The 19,752-nt window shown below is 37.9% G+C and overlaps 1 long non-coding RNA gene across 3 annotated transcripts; it reads left to right on the top strand.

Moving 5' to 3' along the window:
* Positions 1–1,705: 1,705 nt before the first annotated feature.
* On the top strand, positions 1,706–17,842 carry LOC107830303 (uncharacterized). 3 transcript variants are annotated; one of them, XR_012704263.1, is made up of 5 exons: positions 1,706–1,891; positions 2,352–2,468; positions 2,744–2,814; positions 4,523–4,650; positions 17,107–17,842. It is a non-coding gene; the product is annotated as an uncharacterized LOC107830303 (long non-coding RNA). The 3 variants fall into 3 exon arrangements; XR_012704265.1 differs by having other exon boundaries at positions 2,348–2,468; XR_012704264.1 differs by having other exon boundaries at positions 17,164–17,841.
* Positions 17,843–19,752: the final 1,910 nt, after the last annotated feature.

The following is a 19,752-nucleotide window of genomic DNA, read 5'->3' as shown; positions in this document are numbered from 1 at the left end:
CGTTACATATCGCGGGAGAGATGCTGAGTATATAATTAACCAAACCTTAAATCCCAATGATGTTTTTAAAGTCATATGGGTCTAAATTCAAAACGAACAATATCACTAATGAGTTGGGCTGTTACAGAATTACAGAAAGAAAGAAAGAAAGAAAACAATGAATGGGTTCTCTACATATTAGGATACAATTCCATAGAAGGCACCAAAGATTTGTATATCTCATGCATCAATCTGTTCTCAAACTCTGTATTTGTATAACCAACTTGAACTTGTCGAGCCTTGGGAATCCTTTTACCACCAAATACATTTCCATTGCTTAAGTAACTGACATTTCCGGACAAGTTAAGCATCATATTGATATAGGCATTCTTCAACTTTTTCCATAATTTCAATGGGGAAAACATCTTCATTTTCAACTTTGGGACTGCTTTAATCTTCCATATTGCTCTCTTCCCACCAAACCTTGTAACTTTCATGTTATTCCTTCCAACACCATCCAGATGATGATATTTTCTTCTTCTCCATTGCTTGTTTAAGTTTCTAAGGAATATTTTTTTAAGCAATTCCATCCCCTCTACCTGTATTTGTGATTGTGCTTATGTTTGTGATCGAGAGAGGTAATTAAGGGATGATATATACAACTATACAAGGAAAGAATGAGATTTTTTGTTTATATAAGCAAACTTTTGTGTAATAGAAGCAAGAAATATTTAATAAGTTAATTATTGTAGTATTGTATGTAGTGAGGAAAATGAGACATCAAAAGGAGTCAGGTCAGCAGGTCAACAATGCCGGTAGCAGAATTCAATGATAAACGACTAATTAAAACGATAAGTATATATATATATATATATATATATATATATATATATATATATATATAGTCAAACCTCACTGTGACAGCCAATTTGTTATTATATATATAGCAAATTACTGCTATAGAAAATATATATTATAATATAACATAAAAATTTAGTTTAAAGAAAACTTAACTATTATAATAAAGTATTTTTATAGATGATAATTGTTATAGAAAAATTTGACTGTAATAGAAAATAATTAATGTAAAGAGCAGGAGGAAATTACTTAAGACAGAACCTGCGTGGAAGTTTGACCATATTTATAAAAGAAAGAAATGCGCCTTGGCTGGAGCTTGACCCTCAAGCGTCACGGTCTCAATCAGTCCAAATTGGTTGCTCAGGCCATGCCCTCTGTTTCTGAAAAAATATATATATACTCCCTAATATATTTAAAATTGATATTTCTTTCGTTTTATTTTAGATGACACTAATATTTTTTGGAGGGTCAAACAATTTTTACTTTAACCACAACGTATGCAAAAGAGAAGTCTATAAAACAATTCTCCTATTGATCTGCCTCCAGTTTCCTACTGAACTAGTGTACATGAAATACAATGTAACATGCCATCATTGCCATGCATATGTTATAAAATTTACACGTAACAACTTCTATATTTGTCATCAAATTTCGTATTTATGCTTTCTGCAATGTTAATATGAATATTTCCTTTTTTTTTAATTTAACTATATAATAAGTAAAACATGTCTGGACGACGAAGGGTAAATTCGGAAATTTATATTAATAATATCCCTTGCGTGTTACTGTTGTAAATTCCCACGTGTCCTCGTTGAAATCAAAATTGTCCCTTTTCTTTCTTTCGCTCATTTGACATTTACCGCTGGTCTCTATTTCTCCATTTTCTCTTCAGCCCTAATTCCCACTCTTTTTCACTTTTAAGCCACCATTTCCCCCCTTTTCATTGTGCTTGAAAATTCGTTGCTTTCTCTTCCATTTTTTCACTTTATGTTGTTCTAATCGCATATGGTTCGATTGCTTGTCCTGTGGTTGCTTCTACTGTTGTACGTTTGTGGTAATTTTCTTTCTAATCTATTTCTTGTCTTGCTTGGTGTATTGATTTGTACATGCATGTATCTATAATCGACTGGTGACTAATGTAACACTTTTATGTTATCAAACGATTTGTTCATCAACTGAAATTATTAATGATTTGTTCTTTGTTTTTGGTGTCCTAATTTGGTTTCGGTGTTTTTGATATTTTATGATTACATATTGCTGTCTGTCTTTCTCCATGTTTTTTGTGGCATGTGATTTCTGTTACACAAATTTGTTTAATCTTTAGTTTCTTGTCAGCTTCTTTTCATTTCTCTTTTAAATCTTACATGATATGAGCACCACTGATGCCTATAAAATGTTAGTAGATAAAATCTCTTGAAGGAAATAAGACTCTCCACGACATGTTTCTTCCCGAAAAAGCATTAACTAATTTTTTTGGTTTTATGTTCCATTGCTATTTAACATTTATTAGACAGGTTGCAGCATTGAAGCAGCTACCTAGGTCCAGGACCTGATCAATTCTTGTACTGGAGATATAAGACTAATAAAAATCTCTCATCACTTGCACTAACAGTTGCAGAAGACCCCAATAGGTAAGAATGGTTTTATGAATCTTCTTTTTTTCCCTCGAGGGTCATCAAAAGGCATTGCAACCTTTAAGAGTGCCATCACTCTTGATATTTTTACCTTGCTTTTATATGGTCCGAATAGAAAGTAGATACAAAACATTCTTGGTTTTGCGTGGCAAGTTTTAGACCTTGTGACGCTGCATTCTTCAACTTATACATACTTTCTCTCAAAGAACTGATAAGTAAAAATTGATTCTCTATGCATGCATGTGTGTCTCTTACTTGGTTCTTTTGTTCAGAAAGTGCAAGCAAATGTAGTAAAGAGCAACTAATTCTTTCAGTTCCGCAAGATTATGGGGCTCTAAAACAGGTAATAATTTCTTTTCACCTTTCTCGGAAAGCAACATTTTCCTCCTTTTTTTATATTTCCTTCCACTTATTAGTATTGTTTATATGTAACTCTTAAATGATATACTTTGATGATGATGCATGAGCAGTTGTTTGAAGAATTAAAGAATAACTTAAAGTTCATAGAGGCTGATATCCAGGAGGTTCAGGAAAGGCAAAACAAAAAGAATACTTCTTGGTCCATTAATCATAGAATTGTCCATTAATTACTTTAAAAAATTTAACAAGTAGGAATTTAGCAGTTTCTATATAGCTTTCAGGTATACGCTACAAATATCTAAGCTGCAGTTGAGTTGAAGCATAAATAGCTGCAAAATATTCGCAGTTTTCAAGCTAAATTGTATGCACAATTTGGAAGTAATAATCTATAGCTAATTTATAACTTTCAACTATGTTAAGTCAATTGCGTACATGCATAGGCTTTGCTCCATTATTGGAGTGAACTACATGTTATACGTACTATTAAAATGGAAATTTAGTCTCAGAAGTGCCCATTATACGACCTATTCGAATCAACATATGTTTTAGACAACTCAAAATTTACTTTATGCCAAACAAGTTCTAATTAAAGATAAAAGTTAGTGATAAAAAAATACTTTGTTTTTTCTAAGTCTTCTTATCCAAGTCTTTATTGCTAAAGCACTTATCAAAAAGTCTTTGCTGCTATGACACTTACTGAAAAGTCTTTACTGCGAAGGGCCGAAGGCTTGCATATGTAGCGTAATAGACATAAATGTAGTAAGATTAGAGAGGAATAAGGGGCGGTTTTCTTTGCAAGCATGTGGCAGACAAAATTCGTATATATCCCAGTTGAATTTTTTATTGCATCCCTTAAAAAATCTCCTACCGACTTATGGGATTGAAAGTTAGATCCAATGAGATATCTTAACCATAATGAAAAATAAAGTTCATCCTCAGCTTATTAGAACTTTGGAGCATTAATCCAGCTTAAAATGACCAATAAATTTTTATTGTAAAGTTAGTAATCGTTCGAGAGATGATGGTTTTATGAAGTGATAACCGATTATGCTGAGAAAACAAGAAACTCCACCAAGAATAGAAATGTAAAGGAAAGATAAGCGGCAGGAAAAAACAAGCTTATGATGTAATGAAAATTAGAAGATTATACAAATAAAATTTTGTGGATAACAATTACTTGAACACTGAGAGGAAAGGTAATTATTTGTGGGGTTTTCTCCCTGTCATATTGAACCTTAGTATACCGTGTCCTCGTAAACTTAGCTATATTGTGCATTAACTATTAATGAATAAATTAAGAATAACTAATTTGCAGATTTGCAGTATGAGAACCAAATTACGGGAAAAATGCTTTTGAAGATTCAATCCATTATACTTTCATACATTGGTGAATCTGAAGAAATACAATGCTCTAATTCATTTTATTTCCCTTCTATCAAATTTACATAATCACGATTCCTTCATTTTTTTGCTGTTTGCTTCTTTCCTTACACTGGTTTCTCTGCTTTTTCTTTTATGTTCTTTATCCGCCTTTGTCTTTGTTCTTGTTTTGGTTGTGGATACTTTTCTGCTTCCATAAATTATTGAATGCACGTAAGTTCTTTTACAATTTAATTTCATGAATGAATTTGAGATTTTAGCATAGGGTTTGAAATTGAGGTTGTGAACCTTCAGTTAAACTTTCATTTCAGAGATGGTTCAACGATTGAAAGGTTTCTAGATGCGCATTGGTATTTGCACGATCAAGAGGAAAAAACGGGAAAGACCTTTAATGGAGAAGCTATTTGATAGTGATTTGTAGGTGACTCATATTTAAGAGGTAAGAGATAAACTTATTTTTGTGGTTACTTTAATTGTACTTATGGATGGACCTGATGTAACGACCCGACCGGTCGTTTCATGAGTTACCACTTTGTTTCCCTATTTCTGCTTCTTATTGCTTTGTTTATCAGTATTATGTGTTATTGGGTTAGTTGGCTCGGGTTCGGAAAGGTTTTGGCAATGTTTGAGATACTTAGTCTTTTTTGAGTGAACTTAAGTTGGAAAAGTGAACCGAATGTTAACTTATGTGAAGAAGGGCTCGGATGTAAATTTCGATGGTTCAGACATCTTCGGGAGGTGGTTTGGGACTTAGGAGTGTGATCGGAACATATTTTGGAGGTCTGTAGTAGAGGTAGGCTTGAATTGGCGAAATTGGAATTTTGGCATTTTCCGGTTGATAGGGGAGATTTTGATATAGGGGTCAGAATGGAATTCCGGAAGTTGGAGTAGGTCCGTAGTATCATTTGGGATGTGTGTGCAAAATTTCAGGTCATTCGGATGTGGTTTGATAGACTTTTTGATCGAAAGCGGAATTTGGGAGTTTTGGAATTCTTAGGCTTGAATCCGATGCAAATTTCGTGTTTTGATGTTTTTTTGAGCGTTCCGAAGGTTGGAACAAGTTTGAATGATGTTATGGGATATTTTGGCATGTTTGATTAAGGTCCCGAGGGCCTCGGGTGAGTTTCGGGTGGTTAAACGGACTATTTCATATTGGAGGAAATTGCAGAAAAACTACTGTTGGTGTTGCAGGTTTTAACCTTCGCGTTCGCGATGCATGTCCTGCATTTGCGAAGGGTTTGGCTGTGAGGCAGTGGAATTTTTTCACTCCCCAACTTCGGTAGACGCGATCGGCGCTCAATCGAGTGAACCCAACTGAGCAAGCATTATCAAACACTTTCTACCCAACTCAATATGAATAAGGAAACCATACTTTCATTTATTTAGACAATAGGAAAGGTAGTACATTCAACACAGTTAGTTCATTTTATATCACAACCTTAAACCGTAGTTAAGTTTTTAAGATTCCATACAATTACACTTTAGAGAAGCGAGAGCTAGAATTACAACATGGTTCGTAGACCCATCAAACACCCGTACATAACCCACACATATGTTTACGGAGCCTCTAAGGATACAAAAGACAAGTATAACAACGCCGGTAACAAGGCTCTGGCAATACCTCAAAAGTGAAAGTCCACAACAAAAGATGTACAATACAACCCCTTGAAGGAGAAAGGGGCGCACCAAGACTTTGAGAAGAAGGTACTCCGCTACGCGCGATTGGCACTATCCGCAATGGAGCCACCTACATTCATTTAAAAAAAATATAGCGCCCCCGACAAAAGGGACGTTAGTACCATGGAATAGTACTAGTGTGTATAACTAAACACCTTCTAGTTAGAAAGAACTTTCATACCAAACATAAGGAAATCACAAGTATAACTCAAAAGTTTCAAACAATCACAACATTATCAAGGAAAAGAATCATACAATTTTCACTTTAGTTTGGGGTATTTTATATTGTTTATCATTGTTCACAATACTACCGCTAGCTTGAGCGGAGTCCGATCTCGACCTGATCAGCTAGGTTGCCTCACTTGAGACATACTCTTCAATCACAATCCCATTTTCCCTTTTTATCCGGGATTGAATATCAACACAATACCACCATGTGCACGACATGGCGTCCGATCTCATTCCGATCTGATAGGCCACCTTACCAAGGCGTTTCCCTTTTTCATCAATCATGTCAACTCAATCTTTGTTTCACATATGTCATTTCATAGGCACTTGGGGCCACAACTATCACGTCATATATTTGGCACTAGGCCACATTTCACATCATTCCCAATTTCAATGTTAAATTTGTAATTTAGGATAACATGTGCACACAAGAGCAAATAAAATTGTAAGCATAGATGAGACTTCGCATAGAGGACACAACATATGCAGCTTCAATCTCAATTTAAGATCTAAGCATTTCAGTACATGATTCATACTCCTTGCACCCTTTCAAGTTATCAGGAATAGCACATTTATCATATTGAGACACATCTTTCATGCATATAAGGTCGCAACCCCAAATTCATGTGAAACAACAATCAACACAACAATTCAACTTTGATCCTACCGTATTTACACAAACACCGATGGAGCTCAATTTCTAAAAGACGGGGTTTTAGCCATATATACCTTGTTTAAGCTTTCCTTAAGTTACTACGACATTCCGGAAATTCTAGCAATCCCAATCTACTTTGAGACATAACAAAATTGAACACAAATTAGGAGGGTATTCATGGTTTCAGCTCATTTGAGCATTTTATCAAATACTAGTCGAGCATCTTGATTTCAAATTTCTTTTACAAGATTTCCTTCATTCCCCAACCCAATCTTTACTTATTTATGTTCAACAATCTTCCCACAAACCTAATTTGTACATACATGTATACATAATACTATTACACCCAAGAATCATACCTCAATAACCCATCTCACAATCTCTACAACACCAACACAACCTAGGTTAGACACCTATGGCTTCCAATCACCATCCCATGAGTTCTAACGTATATATCTTACATAAATAATCACCATAGAGTAGTTAGAGATGATAGACATACCTCTTGTAGTAAGAATCTTGAGAATCCCCACTTGTAGTGTTCTTGATCAATTTAGGGATTTGAATGGGAATCTATGGATTTTCAAGATCAATCCTTGTAAATATAAGTGTTTAGGAGTAGTAATCAACTCAAAATACTCCAAAAACACTACCTTGAATCATAGGAGGGAAGTATGAGATGGATTCCCCTTGATAGAGCAAGCCCTAACTCAAAACAATGACTTAAAGACTCTCTATACTCGGTCTTGGGGTATTTATAGGGCTGCTAGGCGTGCGACCGCAGTCAAACTGCGCCCAGGACGCAGTGGTTGCGCTTGGGCCGCGCTCGGAGGCAGAAACTATCAGTTTTCCCGCGGACGCGCATCTGACACAGGTCCGGTAAAATGGTCATAATGTTCTGTATACACCTCCAAATGTCAAATGGTTTGATGAGTTGGAAACTACACTCAAAGAGATTTAATTTGATAGGTTGTGCATCACACAAAACCTTATATAAATGGAGATATGCTTGTCCAAAGTGAGGTCTTGTGCGTACTCATTTACAACTTTAGTCTATTATGAAATTTTTCAACTTGGCTTAGACTTAGGCCTCTCCTTAGACCCCAAATCACTTATAATATGACTTATACGCTTATTAATACATCCAATTGATATCCATTATATCATGAATCCTCATTTGCACACAAGATAAAATAATTAGCTTACCTTGGCACCACGAAATCTTAAATTACTTAGCAAAATTTTCTGGGGCTTTACATTCTCCGTCGCTTAAGATCATTCGTCCTCGAATGAGGATCATGGTTCATTCATTAGCCATCCTTATGTAACTTCAACTTTTTCACATCATGAAATATATCAACAGCCCCGAATTTGGTTAACTCCTTAAATTTCTGAAAATTTCACTAGAGTTTCTTTTGTAACTAGGCCTACCACCTGTTAGAGGGCCCCAGATACATATCCTAATAGCATATACATGTTCCGTAGACATAACATAACTTGTACAACACCAACCATGGCCGCATAGGCAACATATATAATCAAAATGGAATAGTTTAACATAGATCAAATCAAAAGATAAGAGTTCATAGGACCCAAATGCATAAAAGCTATTACATGATTATTCAAACAAATGTGGGTACTTCTTTCTCATTTCTTCCTCGGCTTCCCAAGTGGATTCCTCAACCTGCTGGTTCCCCCATAACACTTTTATGGAGGCAATTTTCTTATTTCTCAATTTCTGGACTTGCCTATCAAGAATGACAACTGGAATTTCTTCATAAGATAGTACTTTACTAACCTCAATAGTTTCAACTAGCACAATAGTGGACAGATCTCCCACTACCTTCTTCAACATAGACACATGGAAGACCGGATGTACCAATGACATCTCAGGTGGCAGCTCGAGCTTGTATTCCACCTGACCAATCCTCTGAATGATTCTGTACGGTCCGACATACCTCGGACTTAATTTCCCTTTTTTCCCAAATCACATGATGCCTTTCATGGGGGAAACCTTCAAAAATACCCAATCATTTTCTTTGAACTCTAAATCTCTGCGACGAATGTCCGAATAAGACTATTGATGACTCTGAGCAGTTTTCAACCTCTCTTTAATAATCTCGACTTTCTCCATAGCCTGATGCACGAGGTCCAGCCTTATCAATTCAGCTTCTCCAATCTCGAACCACCCAATGGGTTAACTACATCTCCTACCATACAACACCTCAAATGGTTCCATCTGGATACTAGCATGAAAGTTGTTGTTGTAAGCAAATTCTATGAGTGGAAAATGGTCATCCCAACTACCTTTGAAATCAAGAGTACAATCACGCAACATGTCCTCAAGCGTCTGAATAGTCCGCTCTGCTTGCCCGTCGATTTGAGCATGGAAAGTTGTGCTAAGATTTACCTACGTACTCAAACCTTGCTGAAATTTCTTCCAAAAGTTGGCAGTGAAATGAGCCCCTCGATCTGAAATGATTGAGACTGGAGTGCCATGCAACCTGACTATTTCTTTGATATACAACTGAGCATATTGTTCCGTTGTGTTGGTAGATTTAACTGGCAAGAAGTGCGCCGATTTCGTGAGTCGGTCCACAATCATCCAAATTGAGTCAAACTTGCGCAGAGTGCGCGACAACCTTACCACAAAATCCCTGTTGATCATCTCCCATTTCCACATTGGAATTTCTATTCTTTGAGCCAATCGACCAGGTCTTTGATGTTCGGCCTTCACTTGCTGACAGTTCGGACATCTAGCCACAAAGTCCGCCACATCCCTTTTCATGTTATTCCACCAATAAACTTCCCTGAGATCATGATACATTTTCGTAGAACCTGGGTGCATGGAATACCTGGAAGTGTGAGCTTCTGCCATGATCCTTTCCCGAAGACTGTCAATATCCGTAACACATAGGCGGCCTCGGTATCGTAGGGTACCATCATCCATGCCAAGGGAAAAAGCTGTGGTCTTGTGTTTATGAATCCCCTCTTTCAGTTGTGCTAACAATAGATTGTTGAATTGCTTCTATTTCACTTCCGTCACAAGCGATGATTCAGCCTTATTCTGCACAATCACTCCTCCTTCATTAGAGTCCACCAGGCGAACTCCCAAACTAGCTAACTGGTGAACCTCCCTGGCCAACGGCCTCTGATATGCCTCCAAATGAGCCAAACTCCCCATAGATTTGTGACTAAGAGCATCCGCTACAACATTAGCCTTTCCCGGGTGGTAGAGAATATCAATGTCATAGTCCTTGAGTAACTCTAGCCATCTTCTTTGTCTCAAATTCAACTCCTTCTGCTTGAAAATATATTGAAGGCTCTTATGATCCGTAAATACATCCACGTGGACCCCATACAAATAATGTTGCCAAATCTTTAGTGCAAACACCACTGTCGCCAGCTCTAAGTCATGGGTTGGATAGTTCTTTTCATGATTCTTGAGTTGCCTAGAAGCATAGGCTATAACCTTGTCGTGTTGCGTTAACACACACCCAAGCCCGATCCTTAAAGCATCTCAATATACCACAAATCCCTCGGTACCCCCTAGCAGAGCTAATACCGGTGTTGTAGTCAATCTTGATTTCAATTCTAGGAAGCTCCTTTCACAAGTATCGGACCATTGGAATTTAACTACTTTCTGCGTCAATTTAATCAATGGAGAGGCAAGAGTAGAAAACCATTCCACAAACCTCCTGTAGTACCCAGCCAAACCTAAGAAACTACGAATCTCAGTTGGGGTGGTAGGCCTAGGACAATTCTTCACAGCTACAATCTTTTGAGGATCAACCATAATTCCTTCCCAAGAGACGACATGACCCAAGAATGCAACGGATTCAAGCTAGAATCTGCATTTCGAAAATTTTGCATACAGTTGATGTTGCTGAAGAGTCTGCAGAGCTGCCCTGAGATAGTTAGCATGATCTTCTCGACTTCGGGAATATACAAGAATATCGTCAATGAATACTGTCACAAAGGAGTCTAGAAAAGGCTTGAAGACTCGATTCATAAGATCCATGAAAGCTGTCGGGGCATTTGTTAGGCCAAAAGACATCACCATAAATTCAAAATGCCCATACCGTGTCCTAAAAGCTGTTTTTGGAATATCCTGTTTCCTTATCTTCAATTGATGATCCCAGACCGCAAGTCAATTTTTGAGAAACGCGAAGAACCTTGCAATTGATCAAACAAGTCATCTATCCTTGGTAGAGGATATTTATTTTTGATTGTGACCTTGTTGAGTTGCCGATAGTCAATACACATCCGCAGCGACCCATATTTCTTCCTTACAAACAAGACCTGTGCGCCCCATGGTGACACACTTAGCCGGATGAAACCCACCCCTTTTCTAGCAAATCCTTCAATTGTTCCTTTAGCTTTTTCAATTCTGTCGGTACCATTCTATAAGGTGGAATTGATATAGGCTCCGTGCCTGGCATCACATCGATCACAAAATCAATCTCCCTGTCTGGAGGAATTCTAGGGAGTTCATCCAGAAAGACATGGGGAAACTCATTCACAACTAGCACGAACTCAAGGCTAGACGTCTCGGCATTGGTGTCCATAACCCGAACTAATTGATAGATACACCCCTTCTTGATCATCTTCGCGGACTTAAGGTAAGAAATAAACCGACCTTTAGGCACTACATTATCTCCTTTCCATTCAACAATAGGTTCATTAGGAAATTCAAGCCTTATGGTTCTAGTCCGACAATCAAGTTTGGCAAAACATGAATAAAGCCAATTCATTCCCATTATTACATCAAAATCGACCATCCCTAATTCAATAAGATCGGTTGTGGTATCCCTACCCCGTACTGTAACAACACAACCTCTATAAACTCGAGCAGCCGTAATAGACTCACCCACCAGAGTAGACATCGAAAATGGCTCATGAAGCTGATCTGGTTCTATCCCAAATTCCATAGCAACAAAAGGGGTAACATAGGACAAGGTGGAACCGGGGTCTGTTGATACCCAATTTTTTCCTATGTATTTTTTATATACTCAAAACACTTTCAAAATAGCATATGTGTTCATATATGAGCACCCCAAAAGATTTTGGCATTTTTAATAATTTTTAAGACCAATTTATGGCTTATTGTGCACTATAAAATCCATTAATTATTCCCAAAACTTGTCATTTTGGTGAATAATTTATTTCACTCTCACATTTACGTCAAAATATAATTTACATGATTTTTGCATAATTTTACAAGTCCATTTGGTATTTTTAAACTAAAATTGCACGAAATTGCAATTTTAGCCTACTTCTTTTAATAGCAATTTTTATTACAAAATCAGTCTTAATATTTTTAAATTAATACCTACATATTGTTTATCAACCCAATATTTCTAATTTGATTTTTAACATCTTTTACTATTTTTATAAATTCAAAAGGGAAAAATGACTATTTCAATTTTAGCCTCTTTTTGATTTCAATTACAGCCTAATTCTAACCCCCCCAATTCCCAACCCAATTTTATTTCTACCTGACCCAGACCCTATCAAATGAACCCGACCAGATCCCATTTTAAAATCGTGGTCATTGATTGTTTTAATCAACGACCCCCGTTTGCCCTTTCCTTTTTTTAACCTAACGACCCCCCAATCCCCTCTCAATCACTCACTCGTCTCTATCTCTCTATCTCTCACTCTCACTGGAACCTTCCACCTCCTCGCCTCTCCGATGAGCTCCCTTCACCTTCTCCGGCCATCTCCGGCTCATCTCCGGCGTGTCTTAGCCTTATGAGTCCATCTCGACTCGGACCAGCCCCTTTTCCAGGCCTTTCTCATTTTCTAGGGTTTCTCTGAAACCCTATGCCATTTCGAGGTTTTCTTGTTTATCTCTAGATCTACTTTAGATCTGTGCTATTTCTGAGGTTTTTAAAGTATTTCTTACATCATTTCAAGTTTTTGCTTTCAAAACTGTTCGTCTTCTCGAACCTAGGGTTTCCTTGATTTTTACTTGTTCTACTGTGATTTCTTACCGTATTTTGCTTTGTTGTAACTCCTAAGTGTTTTCACTATGGTTTCTATGTATTCTTCTTTTATTGTATTTCCTCCTAGGGTTTGCTAGTGATTTCCTTTCTGTGTTTTCTTTCATTATGATTCCATGAAATGTTTATGTTCCTTGGATTTTCTGAGTTTACTTTGCCTAATTTTCTACGCTTTCGTCTTTACATTTAATCTATGGAGGAAACCCTAGATTTTGGGGGTTTTCAAAACACTTGTGTTCGATTGTTTTGTTTCCTATGTCTAAACTAGTTTGATTTCAAAAACCCTAATTTCTAAGTTCGTCTCATGTTCTCTGATTCTTGCTAAGCTTTGCAAGACCTTCTGATTTCTCTCATGCTATCTGACACTCTCTTCTAGCTATGTTCTTCTACTCTTGATTGCATGACCACTCTGTTTGTTTAATTCCAGCCTCGCATGTTTAAAGCTATGCACTCTTTATAGTCAGACCTTTCCCTCTCGAAATAACCCTAATTTTGGGGATTGATTTCAGACTACCATTATGTGAGCTTGTTTGATTCTTTCTTTGTCTAATTTGGACCTTTTTCTGACTTGGTTCATTATTGATTTCGAATCCTTGATTCCTTGATTTACTATGTACTAGTTGATTTACTTCTTACCTTATTTACCTAACCGTGTATTTTTAAACTTCCCTTATGTATTTACCCTTCATTGCCCAATGTGTTACTTGATTTTATTTCCTTAAATAAAACTCTGCCCTTTTACCGTTCAAATTCAGACTCCTTAATTAAAGGAATCCCCTTCTCCTGATTGATTCTAATTGATACTGAATTATTTTTTGCCTTGCTGACTTGCCTGGTTTTTAAACTATAAATACCCTGCTCTTTTTTCTTTAAACACACGAACAATAGAGTTCAAAAAAAAATACACACACACTAAAAGCTCTCTTCTCTTTACCACTATTAGTATTACTGTTGTGTCTAGTCGGCTGAAAGCCAAGGCTAGACTATAGAATCTTGCTTGCTTTTCTCAAGTGTTTGCTGAGGCTAGAGTGGACTCTCTGGTTGTTTTCTTGCTTTGTTTGTTCTGCTGTTTGAAAGTTGCAACTGGTATGTCTCCATAAGTTAAATAACATTCTCCAAAACTATGTGTTTACTTCTCCCTTTCACATGTCCCTCACTATATGTTTGTATTGTGCTTTCCTGCATTCTGTAGCTATACTTTAGTCTGTTATGTTCTTTCTTCATGTTTTTGCACCTTTAAGTTCTGTTATGCTTTCTTGTCCTTCCTTGATGTTTTTCTATACATGTTTTCCATGTGCACCCTTTCCTTGGGATCCCTTATGTGTGAGTACTGTTCTAGGTTAGGGTAGCATCCCATTTCTATCCATGACCTGGGACCAGGTTCTCTTGAATCTTACTCAAATCAGTCTCATTCCCTTCTTCCCCTTTTATGTGCTGAGCCTTGACTAGAGTCTGGTAGTGTCCTAATCACCATCCAGGCTCAAGTCTGACTTTAAAAGTCTGCTCTTTATTTGTTTGGATCAAGTAAAGGGTCAGGGATGTGCCAGCCTATACTCATGGCTGGGTATGACCACCCTTTGCTCTGATTCCCTCAACTCCCCTCACTTTACACTTACTCCTAGTTCCTTAAGTTTTGCCCCCCTTTGGTAATCCATGCTTTGGGACCCTTGAGCTCCCTCTGAACTTGGATGTCTGAGGGCTGGCATTTCCACACTGCACTACTCTGTTGCTATTATAATTACTCAGAGTGTTAAGCATTGCCTGGAGTTCTTAAGACTCCTTGGAACTTTGAAAACATTCTGAGTAAGGAGAAGGCCTTGGAACTGGAATCTGGATTTGGTGAAACACATGTGTTGGACATTAAGGTTGCATTGGGCTTCCTCGGATTTGTCTGTAGCTTTGATGTATTTATTTTTAGTCTTTTCCTTCCAGTTCTGTAATAACTTTGTAAAAGAAACTCGGGGAAAATATTAGTAAAGGGTGTGGGAGGGATTTTACTTTCCTGCATCAAATGGTAGAAACCATGCTTTAGGGTTTTAATTCTTTTTAATGTTTCTGATCCAATCCCATAGAAATCATGCCTATAATAGACAATATTTAACTTTCTGCAATCTTGCATATAGATATCATGCCTATAGGAATGTGCATGTTCACGATATTAGGCAAATTTTTAGGGTTAATCAAATCAGCATCTATTTACAAGTTTGTTAAGATGGTTTAAAACAAATGACTCGTAGAGATCATGTCTATAGGAAGTTTTTAAAATCAAACTTGCCTCACTCGTCTAAAAGCAGTAACGATTCCATTGACTAACGGACAAAAATCAGTGGTTCTCCGAACCATTGACCCTCTTCTCAGATTAGTGCAACTCTTTCTAAAACCTAATCTTCTGGTAAACTTGCATGCTTTCTGAAACTTACTGCCTTTTCTGGTAGTTTGATGAACGATTTCCAACTCAGTTACATATCACTTTTCTGTATTTTATCATTTTTTAATAAGTTCTGCAGCTCGAACTCGTTTTCTCCTTAAACAATCTGCCCCTTTTGAAACTTGTTTAAAATTGCTCTTTCTCTACTAATCTGCAATTCAATGGTCTGTCTTTTGGGAACTATTCTACGTCGCTTTGTTAAGTCTGCGGCTTGCCTTTTCTTCAAAACTTTTCTGTCTATTTTCAAAAGAATCAGTAATCCCACTCGTGTTAATTAAGTGCCTTAATCTCTGACAATTGTATCTGAGTTGCCTAATGCAGACTTTCTGTCTAAATATATGTGTTGAACCAGTCCGCTCGCCGCTTAATTTTTAACTTAAGACCAAATCAGTATATGCTAAGACATGCTAAACTAAGTGTTGTCTGATTTAAGGGGTTTATTTGAGCCTTGTTTGCTTGTTTACTCATCCCTTTATTTGATATTTGTTTTGAATGTCGAAACTAGAATTTTATCCTTTAAATTCCATAAAGGCCCCATCCCTTTCTTCCCTCTTAGGATTAGAAGTCCTAATACCCCTGGACTGATAGGTTGGAACGGCTATTAGCATGCAATAAGTAAACGAAACTAAACGCGCTTTAACACCTTAACGGGGTGGGAAGGGTAGAATATGGATATGATGACCAGTGCGCTAATATCACGTGCGACCCCTCTTCTGAGGAGTGATTGCTGGATATTGCATTGAAGTGATCCATATTAATCATAAACCTAGGACCCCCTCCCTTTTATTTGCTTTCAGCTCTTCTTGTAAGACTATTCAAATCTTTTTTTTTAATAAATTTCTGCCCTCTCTATTTACCTTCAAAAGTTTTCAACCTAATTGCAATGTTGTATGCAAGTCCTTATTTGAGCCTTGATTGTTTACTTGTAAATCACAATTGTAACATGGCCGGGAACCACACTAGTGGATCTTGAGGGGTGTCTAACACCTTCCCCTCGAGATAATTTCTAGCCCTTACCCTAATCTCTGGTCTCTTCATCTCAAACCCTTTCTTAAAGTGTTCTATTGCACTATAATCATTAGGTGGCGACTTTTCAACTTCCAAACCCAATTCTCGAAAGGGAATAGAGTTGTCCTCCCAATGTCGTATACCTGATTTCTGACCCCATGGTTAGATGAAAAGGGGGCGTCGACAGCATGGCGACTCTGCTGGGGATTTTCTTTAGGCTTTTACCATTGCATGTTGCTTGTGACTTTACTATCTCATTAATTGCTTTATTTACTGTCTTTTATTCTTTCACTACGAAACTGACTTGGCTCTTCATGTCTTTTCTTTCCTTTAGCTGCTTTCCTTTACTGCTTTATTTCAATATTGTTGTAATTACTGCAATTATTGTAATCATTTATCTTATGAATGTGAAAATACATGTCAATTTGTTTCATTCTTGTAAACTACATATTCAACATCATATTCCACTCGTGACAAACAAACACCATAGCAACACTTATAATGAGTGGTTGCGCTCTTCTAATATTATCACCCTTTAAATTCGGCAAAGGCGTATTTGCGGTAAAATCAGTCGATCAGCGGTGCAGTCGACGGTTCCGTGCCTTTCCCTCTTGAGTTGTCCGCTCAAGGGTACCTGTCTAATACCCCAATAGAAACCTTACTCTGTTTAACTGTGTATGCATCATGGTCAAACATAGCCGAGTCAGTCATGTTGTCCACATAATGACTCATTAAGATAGCCTTGTCCAAAGTCCATCGGGTTTCCCTGAAACCCAAACGGACACCTACATGTTCTGTGCATTTATTTGGAGAACTAAATGCTTTTTATGCCGATTATTGGTATTAAATAGTCGAGTCCGGTGGGGGTGAGGTCTTAACCCTTTTGTTTTGCAGAAAATGAATGACAAAGTTCCTGACTTCGGTATGGTAAACATACCTTCACTCTTGCAGTCTTGGTGGAGAAACCTCCCGTCGAGCAACCAAATCAACGAATGGAAAGAGAGAGTCACCAAGGCTAGTGAGAAGCTAGAATACCTGGAGTACAGCTTGCTAGAATTGGAAGGGAAAGTGAGGAAAGAGTCATCGACTGTCAAAATGCTGAGGAAGGCAAAGGAGAACGTCTGGCGATAGCATTTTTACTGGAAAATCTGCGCGAGCTGGAGGACTTGATCAAAGAGAACATTCAACCTGAAGAAGGTCCTTCTGGGACCAAGTAGTTAGGCGTCTTTCTTTTCGCTTTTAATGTAATAAGGTCAATGGCCATTAGTGACATTTTACTTTCCGCTATTTTTGTGTCGTTTTGGGATTCGTCTTATTTTTTATCAATAAAATGAGGCACTTAGCATTATAAGTTCTCCAAGTTAATTGTTCGCTGGGCCTACCTCAAGCACAACGAGGCACCCAAATTAGGACGCGATTTATATTCTTGCACAATGTGTTTAAATATTGCAACAATTTTCTTCTCATAACCTGCACTAACTTGTTACCTTTTTGTTTTTCTTTATTTTTATTCTCTTCCCCAAAGGTTAGTTCGTGCATTCTGGCACCATCATCATATAGTAAGAGATCCAATGCTCAGTCAGCAATTGGTCAATCAGAACCACCAGGGCCCGGAAAGCTTCGGGGTAGCAAGGCTAAACAAAAGCACCATGAATCACATTTTACTTTTTACTAGTTGATTTTATTGAAAAGAGCTCTGATACTCAAAATAATTATGAATCTAATCGAAACATTTCAGTTTATTATATATCTCTCTCTTATTATTTTCTTATCATTCACTTTATTTTGCACAACATTACTATTACTTGCCTTGATGATGAACCAATGATTGTGACTTGCAACGAGACAACGCAACAAACGGATACGGACTCCGAAGAGGATGATATACCAGAAGAGGTCGTTAGAGGAGTTGAGAATTTTGAAAATAGGCCTAAGTCTAATTTGGATGAAACTGAGGTCGTTAATCTGGGAGATGTAGAGAATGTCAAAGAAACGCGCATCAGTGTTCACTTGTCACCATCAGAAAAGAAAGAGTACACGGAGTTCCTAAAGGAATACGAAGACATATTCGTCTATTCATATGATGATATGACTGGTCTCAGCACATCCATTGTAGCTCACAAATTGCCAACAGATTCAACATGCCCGCCGGTAAAGCAGAAGCTCAGGAAATTCAAACCCGACATGAGTTTGAAAATGAAAGAAGAGGTTACCAAGCAAGTCAAAGCCAAGGTTCTCAGGGTAGTAGAGTATCCGACATGGTTAGCCAACATCGTGCCAGTGCCAAAAAAGGATGGGAAAGTTAGAGTTTGTGTTGACTACCGGGATCTTAATCGGGCCAGCCCCAAAGACGACTTCCCCTTGCCTAACATACACATTCTTATCGACAACTGCGCCAAGCATGAGTTGCAGTCTTTTGTTGATTGTTTCGCTGGGTATCATCAGATATGGATGGATGAGGAAGATGCAGAAAAAACGGCTTTCATCACACCGTGGGGAATGTACTGTTACAAAATGATGCCATTCGGTTTGAAGAACGCTGGTGCCACCTACATGAGAGCCATGACTACCATCTTTCATGACATGATACACAAGGAGATCGAGGTATATGTGGATGACGTCATCATTAAATCCAAGAAAGTCAGGTATCACATGGCAGATCTAAGAAAATTCTTCAATAGACTGAGGAGGTACAATCTGAAACTGAATCCTGCCAAGTGTGCATTCGGGGTTCCTGTTGGAAAACTATTAGGTTTCATCGTGATTCGTCGAGGAATAGAATTGGATCCATCAAAGGTCAAAGCTATCCAATAATTGCCGCCGCCAAAGAACAAGAAGGACGTGATGAGTTTCCTAGGAAGACTCAACTATATCAGCCGGTTCATAGCTCAATCCATGGTCATTTGTGAACCTATCTTCAAAATGTTGAAGAAGGACGCTGCTACCAAATGGACTGATGACTGTCAAAAATCTTTTGACAGAATCAAGGAATACCTATCAACGCCGCCGGTCTTGGTTCCACCTGATCCAGGAAGACCCTTATTGCTTTACCTTGCGGTATCGGATAGAGCATTCGGTTGTGTTTTAGGACAACATGATGAAACAGGGAGAAAGGAGCAAGCCATCTACTATCTCAGTAAGAAGTTCACACCGTACGAGGCCCCGTATTCTCTTTTAGAACGCACTTGTTGTGCTCTGACTTGGGTCGCGCAGAAGTTGAGGCATTACTTATGTGCTTACACTACTTATCTCATATCCAGAATGGACCCTCTGAAGTATATCTTCCAGAAGCCTATGCTCACTGGCAAGCTCGCCAAGTGGCAGATCCTGCTAAGTGAATTCGACATTATTTACGTAACCCAGAAAGCAATCAAAGGGCAAGCCTTGGCGGACCATCTCGCCGAGAATCCCATAGACGGAGAATACGAGCCCCTAAAAATGTATTTTCCCGATGAAGAGGTATCTTTCATAGGAGAAGATCTTGCAGAATCCTATGATGGTTGGAGGTTGTTTTTTGACGGAGCTGCAAATTTCAAAGGA

The sequence above is a fragment of the Nicotiana tabacum genome, chromosome 21, assembly GCF_000715075.1.
Source record: "Nicotiana tabacum cultivar K326 chromosome 21, ASM71507v2, whole genome shotgun sequence".
NCBI classification, from domain to species: domain Eukaryota; kingdom Viridiplantae; phylum Streptophyta; class Magnoliopsida; order Solanales; family Solanaceae; genus Nicotiana; species Nicotiana tabacum.
This window is presented reverse-complemented; position numbering and strand designations above follow the sequence as displayed.